General features: G+C 47.2%; 1 protein-coding gene across 1 annotated transcript in view; it reads left to right on the top strand.

The window, feature by feature from the left end:
- LOC113809770 (heterogeneous nuclear ribonucleoprotein C-like 3) overlaps positions 1-7500 on the top strand; it is a 670724-nt gene that overhangs the window by 122617 nt on the left and 540607 nt on the right. Inside the window, exon 3 of the mRNA XM_070121046.1 lies at positions 3197-3251. The gene's annotated coding sequence lies outside the window, so the exon portion shown is untranslated. The remainder of the gene's footprint in view (positions 1-3196; positions 3252-7500) is intronic.

Genomic DNA, 7500 nt, shown 5'->3' with positions numbered 1-7500 from the left:
GGCGGTGCCGTCGCGCTCGGACTTTCTGCGGGGACGGGGCCGTGAGGGGAGACGTGTTAGGACTGACGGGGAACGCTTAAGGAATGGAATAGGAAAGTGTGGCATTATCTCAAGAAATAGTTTTACTCAAGATTGGAATTTGTTTGGCGTTGTGTAATAGAAGCAATCGGTTTATCTCTTTCCCCTTTATGATAAATTTTGCGTTGTAGCCCTAAATGTGTATAATATATACCAATTTTTTTATCCAAGAACTCGAGTATTTCGTGTCCAGAGACCTGCATTTATTGGTACGTCTCTCGCGGCTTTGGCATTGTATTAAAACATTGTAAAACGCCAGACTGAAGGCGCAAGACAGCACGAAGGACGTAACCACCGCCTCCCGCTCTGTCGTTAGCGCTGGCGACGTGCCTTTAGCGTCCGGAGGCCTTTGTAATCCTTCAGGGACGCTGCAGGCCACAATATTCACTGATGGAAAATGATCGCCCTCCCGCAACAGATGATGTAGCCGTGCATTACTTAAAGAGCGAATAAGTCACCATCTGTCTTCTTCTTTCCGCGAAAATAAAAAGGATGAAGAGAGGAGGCGAGGCGAGGGCGGGGGCGAGCGAAGCGTTTTTGGGTCGGCGGCTGGGAGCGCCCGAGCCAGGTGAAGTCGACAGAATCGATGGGCGTTCCTTGTAGTGACGAATGCCACGCGAATATTAGATGTCGGGCTTGCTTGGCGGTAGGGGCGGGGTGGGGTGGGGGGTCGTCGTGGCCGTTTTACTAATTTTTCTGTTTTATTCCGTCATTTCTCTTCTCGGTTATTTTCCCTCCCCGCAGCAGGACACGGTCTAAGCTTAACATGATAAGGTTTTTTCTTCCTATTTTCCAAGACAAACCGTGATGATAAATTCGTACTTACTCCGGGGTTTGCGACCGCGTATTTTCTTCCAAGACAATGTCAGTTTGAGTAAGTTGAGCGGATTTGGAGCTGGGAATAAATGATACGGATAGTGGGAGATAGATAGTGGAAGTGGAAGAGATAATGGAAGAACGGGGGGAAACGAGCGAGAATTAGCGTGGAGCTTTTAAGGAAATCGATAAGTTATTTATACAAGGGCCTTGTGTTATCAGGCGGTGTTCTTCAACTTTTTTTTCCAAGGAGGTGGATTTGGGTTCCTGATGAATATCCCCATGATTATGTTGATTGTCTATTGTACGCGGTGGAAAGGCATGTCCTTTTTATCTGGTCTTATCTACTGATATACGACTATTTTTATTTTATTCATTATTCATATTTCTACAAAGCATTGCGCTCTAATGACCACCAGTTTGCACATATTGAAACCCCTGGGTCGAAACTGCGACAAAGAAACGAGGTTATTAGGTTTCGCCACAAAGACTAAATGGAGGTGACTGGCGCTCCGATAGGTTGATCCTTCCTTGTATGAATCGATTGAGTAAAAGTTGTTAATTATTTACGCTAATTGAGTCACCAAGGCTGTTCGATGCTTGCTGTCGCGGCGGTAACAAAGGCCCCGTCATGATGGATGGGCGACGATGAAAAAGTTACTGTTAAGTTTGTGTCTAATGTGTGTGAATTTTTTTTCTTCTTCTTGGGCTGCTTTTGTAGAATATCCAGAGGAGGTTTCGCGTAGAGAATAATAAGCAGGCGAGGAGAAAGAAAGCAAGAAGAAAAGGCAATTAATGGCCTTGCATAGCAATTCAATTTTACAAAAGTTGTCAGGGAGTTTTTTTTTTTTGTACCTTACTGAATTGGTGAATTGGTTGAGTACATACATAGTTGCAAACTTTGTCGCAGAGAATATTCTTTGGAATAACTTCTGCAGCGTAAAACATTCTATTTTATGGAGCTGATGAAGCCATGAAGGTGGGGGTTCGGGGAAGAAGTTAATCTTTGGCACCTCGATCGTGTAAAAGGAACCTGGACCAACACTTATTGCCCTATTATTGGAATTGTGTGACACTCTCTCTCTCTCTCTCTCTCTCTCTCTCTCTCTCTCTCTCTCCTCTCTCTCCCTCTCCCTCTCCTCTCCCTCTCCCCTCTCCCTCTCCCTCTCCCTCTCCCTCTCCCTCTCCCTCCCCCTCTCTCCCCCCTCTCCCCCCTCTCTCCCCCTTTCTCCCTCTCTCCCTCTCTCCCCCTCTCTCTCCCTCTCCCCCCCTCTCTCCCTCTCCTCCCCTCTCTCCCTCTCCCTCCCCTCTCTCCGTCTCCCCCCCTCTCTCCCTCTCCCTCCCCCTCTCTCTATCTCTTTCTTTCTCTGTCTTTCTGCCGCTCTCCCTTTACATCTCACGCTTCTCCTTCTCCCTTTCTCATTTCCTTCAAAAACATTCTTGGAGAATTCCGCATTAACAAACAGTATTGACCCAGCAAGTAATAGATTATTATGACCACCAACTTTTCTGATCAGTTGTGAGGAAACGACAATTATTATACATTATGAAAGACCGTTGCCTCGTGTGTGGAATTTGTAGTCGTTAGGTAATGGATAAAAGCAATAGTAATAAAAAGGGTGATAATAGTAGCACCTATGATATCAAGAAAAGGGATATTAGCCGAAGCAACCTTGGACCAACCCCGGCGTGCTTGCGGAAATCTGCTACCTAAGCGTTACTTTATCATATGCAAAAATAAAAAAATTTAAAAAAGAAAAAAGAAAGAGAGAGAAAATAAGAGAATGATGATAGAAAATAAATAAATAGATAAATGAATATGAATGAAATAAAATTGCAACACTGGGCATTTTTGCAACGCTCGAGGATGTAGATGGTAATGCTAATAAGTAATCCTGATACCGGTTGATAAAGGTTAATTGTGGCTACTTTTTTTCAATCACGTGTGCTTTTGTTTATGATTTTGCTTGATGTTAAAACGATCTTATTGGTTCTATTTAAATGCGAAACGTGATTTCCGCCCATATGTATGTAAAAGAATTTTATTTTTTCACTATATCAAATATTTCGTTATCAGATTGATAAATGACTGTAATATGTTGATAAGTAATTGCACCTAAAAACACTTGATATGAATTTCACTTAAAAACCATCATGTGTAATCTTTAGACTTTAATAACAGTCATATTTTACATATCCAGAAATAGCCACAGAGAATATTTATCAAAGAATTTTTTTATATTGCAATTTCAAAGCTCTCATTACGGAATTCTTTATTAGATACTTTTAAACTCTTTTCCAGACGCAAGGAAGGTTTGATTCGCTCCTTCCAGATTACGTGGGCGAGACGTAACAAGGTTTGTGGTTTGCAAATTGTAATATTTCTTTATGTGACGGTTCATAGATATTTTAAGTATTATGTGTTATGCATTATGTATTTTTTGATATACTGTATAGTTAGAAAGTTATTCGATCTCTCTCTTCCTCTTTTTATCTCTATCTCTTTCTTTTTTTCTTTTTCTGTCTCTTTCTCTTTCCTTTTCCCTTCTCTCTCTCTCTCTCTCTCTCTCTCTCTCTCTCTTTCTCTCTCTCTCTCTCTCTCTCTCTCTCTCTCTCTCTCTCTTTCTCTCTCTCTCTCTCTCTCTCTCTCTCTCTCTCTCTCTCTCTCTTTCTCCCCCTTCTCCACCCCCACTCCATCTGTCTATCAATCTATGTCTATCTCTACGAGTATATATCTATACGCACGCCAAGCACGCACGCATGCACTCACGCACGCACGCATGCACTCACGCACGCACGCATGCACTCAGGCACGCACGCATGCACTCAGGCACGCACGCATGCACTCAGGCACGCACGCATGCACTCAGGCACGCACGCATGCACTCAGGCACGCACGCATGCACTCAGGCACGCACGCATGCACTCAGGCACGCACGCATGCACTCAGGCACGCACGCATGCACTCACGCACGCACGCATGCACTCACGAACGCACGCACGCACTCACGCACGCACGCATGCACTCACGCACGCACGCATGCACTCACGCACGCACGCACTCACGCACGCACGCATGCACTCACGCACTCACTCACGCACGCACGCATGCACTCACGCACGCACGCATGCACTCACGCACGCACGCATGCACTCACGCACGCACGCATGTACTCACGCACGCATGCACTCACGCACGCATGCACTCACGCACGCATGCACTCACGCACGCACGCATGCACTCACGCACGCACGCATGCACTCACGCACGCACGCATGCACTCACGCACGCACGCATGCACTCACGCACGCACGCATGCACTCACGCACGCACGCATGCACTCACGCACGCACGCATGCACTCACGCACGCACGCATGCACTCACGCACGCATGCACTCACGCACGCACGCATGCACTCACGCACGCACGCATGCACTCACGCACGCACGCATGCACTCACGCACGCACGCATGCACTCACGCACGCACGCACTCACGTACGCTCGGACGCACTCACGTACGCACGCATGCACTCACGCACGCACGCATGCACTCACGCACGCACGCACTCACGCACGCACTCACGCACGCATGCACTCACACACACACACACATACACATAATAACCCCCCCCCCCTCTTTCTCTCACTCCTGATCACCTGTCTTCAGAGCTGAAGGTCAAGCCAAAGGGAAACAAGAACACTCTCCTCTCTGCGCTATTTTAAGTCTAAATTAACATTTTCATTCCACCAAAAAAGAACAAAAGAAGAAGAAGAAGAAAACGAGAATGATAAGTTGTTCGACGAGAGAGAGAAAAAAAAAGTGTGAAGCAAACTGTAATAAATGTTAATGCTTCTCAAAGGGCAGAGGGTGGCGTTCTGTGCAGGACAAAGAAGCCGGGCTAATGGCTCGGATCGTTTCGGGTGTAAGTGGAGGTTTAGCAACGAGGTAATTGGATGGAGGACGACAGCGCGGGTTGTTGTGCGGCCGGGAAGAGGCGCTGCGGTAAGGGCTGGTAAAATTCACACGAACTTGATACGCGGGGAGGGTGGGGGTATGTGCATTCATACGCACGCACTTGATTATGTATTCAAACGTGCGTGTGCATGTATACGAGCATGGATTCTTGTGTATATGATCACACGTACCTGTGCGTACGAACGTACGTGCACATATATACATTTATATGAACGTACTTACGCATGTATACGGACGTCCTTATACAAGTATACGTACACGTAAGCATGCATATGCACGCTCGTACATATGCCTACAAACATACACATACACATATATATACACACGCACACACCCACACGCACACGCACATGCACACGCACACGCACACGCACACACACAGACAGAGAGACAGAGACAGAGACAGAGACAGAGAGGGAGAGGGAGAGGGAGAGAGAGGGAGGAGCCACCCAGTAAGTGTATCACTGACATGTTAACCCTCGCCACTCAACAGGAAAAAATGCCTCACATACAGACATGCCGGTTACGCACGCGACGTATTGTAACTCCAGCAGAGGAATAGAAATGACCCAAAATGAGGAGAGGAGAGGAGGAAAGGAGGAGAGTTGAAGCATTACCCCCTTCCGAACCACTGCCCCGTTGAGCATTGCCCGGCATACCTCGCATAAGTAAATCAGCATCGTGCCATCGCCAGTTGTAGTTGGGAATTAATGGGAGTAATATGATCCATTAGCGATATGGACTTGGGCAGTTGCAGTGTTTCAAGCCGTCGATGGGAGCGGTGGCCATCCTCTGCATGTAAATAAGCATTAGAGGGTTGAGTTATGCTTCTGTGTAGAGTACAGTAGTCGTGTGGAGTTGGGTTGTCTAAGAGCATTAGATAGCTTTGCTTAGATGAAGGTAATAAGTTGCATGTGAATTGGGATGTTTATAATGGTCTGCTTCCTTATATTTCGTTCCCTTTATTTTTCTCTCCCGCACTCTCTGTTCTTTTGTCGGTGCGAGTGTCTCCTCGCTCTCGCTCACTCTCACTCTCACTCTCACTCTCACTCTCACTCTCACTCTCTCTCTCTCTCTCACTCTCACTCTCACTCTCTCTCTCACTCTCACTCTCACTCTCACTCTCACTCTCACTCTCACTCTCTCTCTCTCTCTCTCTCTCTCCCTCTTTCTCCCTTTCTCTCTCTCTCCCTCCCTCTTTCTCCCTTTCTCTCTCTCTCTCTCCCTCTCTCTCTCTCCCTCCCTCTCTCTCTCTCTCTCTCTCTCTCTCTCTCTCTCTCTCTCTCTCTCTCTCTCTCTCTCTCTCTCTCTCTCTCTCTCTCTCTCTCTCTCTCTCTCTCTCTCTCTCTCTCTCCCCCTCTCTCTCTCTCTCTCTTCCTCCCCCTCTCTCTCTCTTCCCCTCCCTCTCTCTCTTCCTCCCCCTCTCTCTCTCTCTTCCCCTCTCTCTCTCTCTTCCTCCCCCCTCTCTCTCTCTCTTCCTCCCCCTCTCTCTCTCTCTTCCTCCCCCTCTCTCTCTCTCTCTCTCCCCCTCTCTCTCTCTCTTCACCCCTCTCTCTCTCTTCCATCCCTCTCTCTCTCTCTCTCTCTCCCTCCCTCTCTCTCTCTTTCTCTCTCTCTCTCTCTCTCTCTCTCTCTCTCTCTCTCTCTCTCTCTCTCTCTCTCTCTCTCTCTCTCTCTCTCTCTCTCTCTCTCTCTCTCTCTTTCTATCTCCCCTTATCTACATCCCCTTTCTCCTCCTTCCTACCCTCCCTCACCCTCCTCCACTCCCGCCTACCTCTGCCTCTCCATCTTTATTTCCCTTTCCCTCTCCTTCCCCTCACTTTCTTCTCCCTTCCCCTCTTCCTCTCGCCTCCTCTCTTCCTTCTCCTCCCCTTCTCCCTTTGCCCCCCTCTCCTTCTCCTCTCCCCTCTTCCTTTCCCTTTCCTTCTCCTATCATCTCCCCCATTCCCTTTCCCTTTCCCTCGATTCTTTCCTTTTCACTCCCTCCCTAACTTTCCTTTCCATCTCCCCCCCTCCACCTCCCCTTTCCCCCCCTCTTTCAACAAAGATAACAGAAGGTAAACACAGGAAACGCCAAGGACTGATCAGTCTATTAAAATGTTAAAAAAATCTCCGAGTTAATACCAATTTACACCAGCTATGAACAGCAACAGAAGTCTGGCTCAAGTTGGCCGTGTATCCTTGAAATTTTCATTTTCTTTTTTTTTTCATTTCTTTTCTTTTCTTTTTTTCGCCCTGACTGGTAGTGACAGGGGTGTAAATATGTGCGTTTGTGCGTCCGTTTGTTGCACGTTTCAAGGGAAAGGAAGTCGGCGAGAACAGGGGGAAAAAAGAGGGAGATTTTTACACAAGAAATGTTTACGTCTTTGCTCCCATGGAGAACAAGATGAATTACTTTCAGCCTCTTAATCTTATAAATCTAGCGCTCGTTTTTTTTTTCTATTTCTTTTCTCTCTCTTATTTTCCTTTTTTTGTTTGTTTGTTTCGAGGGTTCGTTTTCTTCTGGTCGTCTTAGGCTTAAAACTACAAAAATACACACACGCACACCCACACATGCACACGCGCACCCACACCCACACCCACACACGCACACGCACGCACGCACCCACACATCCACACCCCCACAC

This window comes from Penaeus vannamei, chromosome 4 (genome assembly GCF_042767895.1).
Source record: "Penaeus vannamei isolate JL-2024 chromosome 4, ASM4276789v1, whole genome shotgun sequence".
Classification (NCBI taxonomy): domain Eukaryota; kingdom Metazoa; phylum Arthropoda; class Malacostraca; order Decapoda; family Penaeidae; genus Penaeus; species Penaeus vannamei.
Note: the sequence above shows the minus strand (reverse complement) of the source record. Positions and strands in the feature narration are given on the sequence as shown.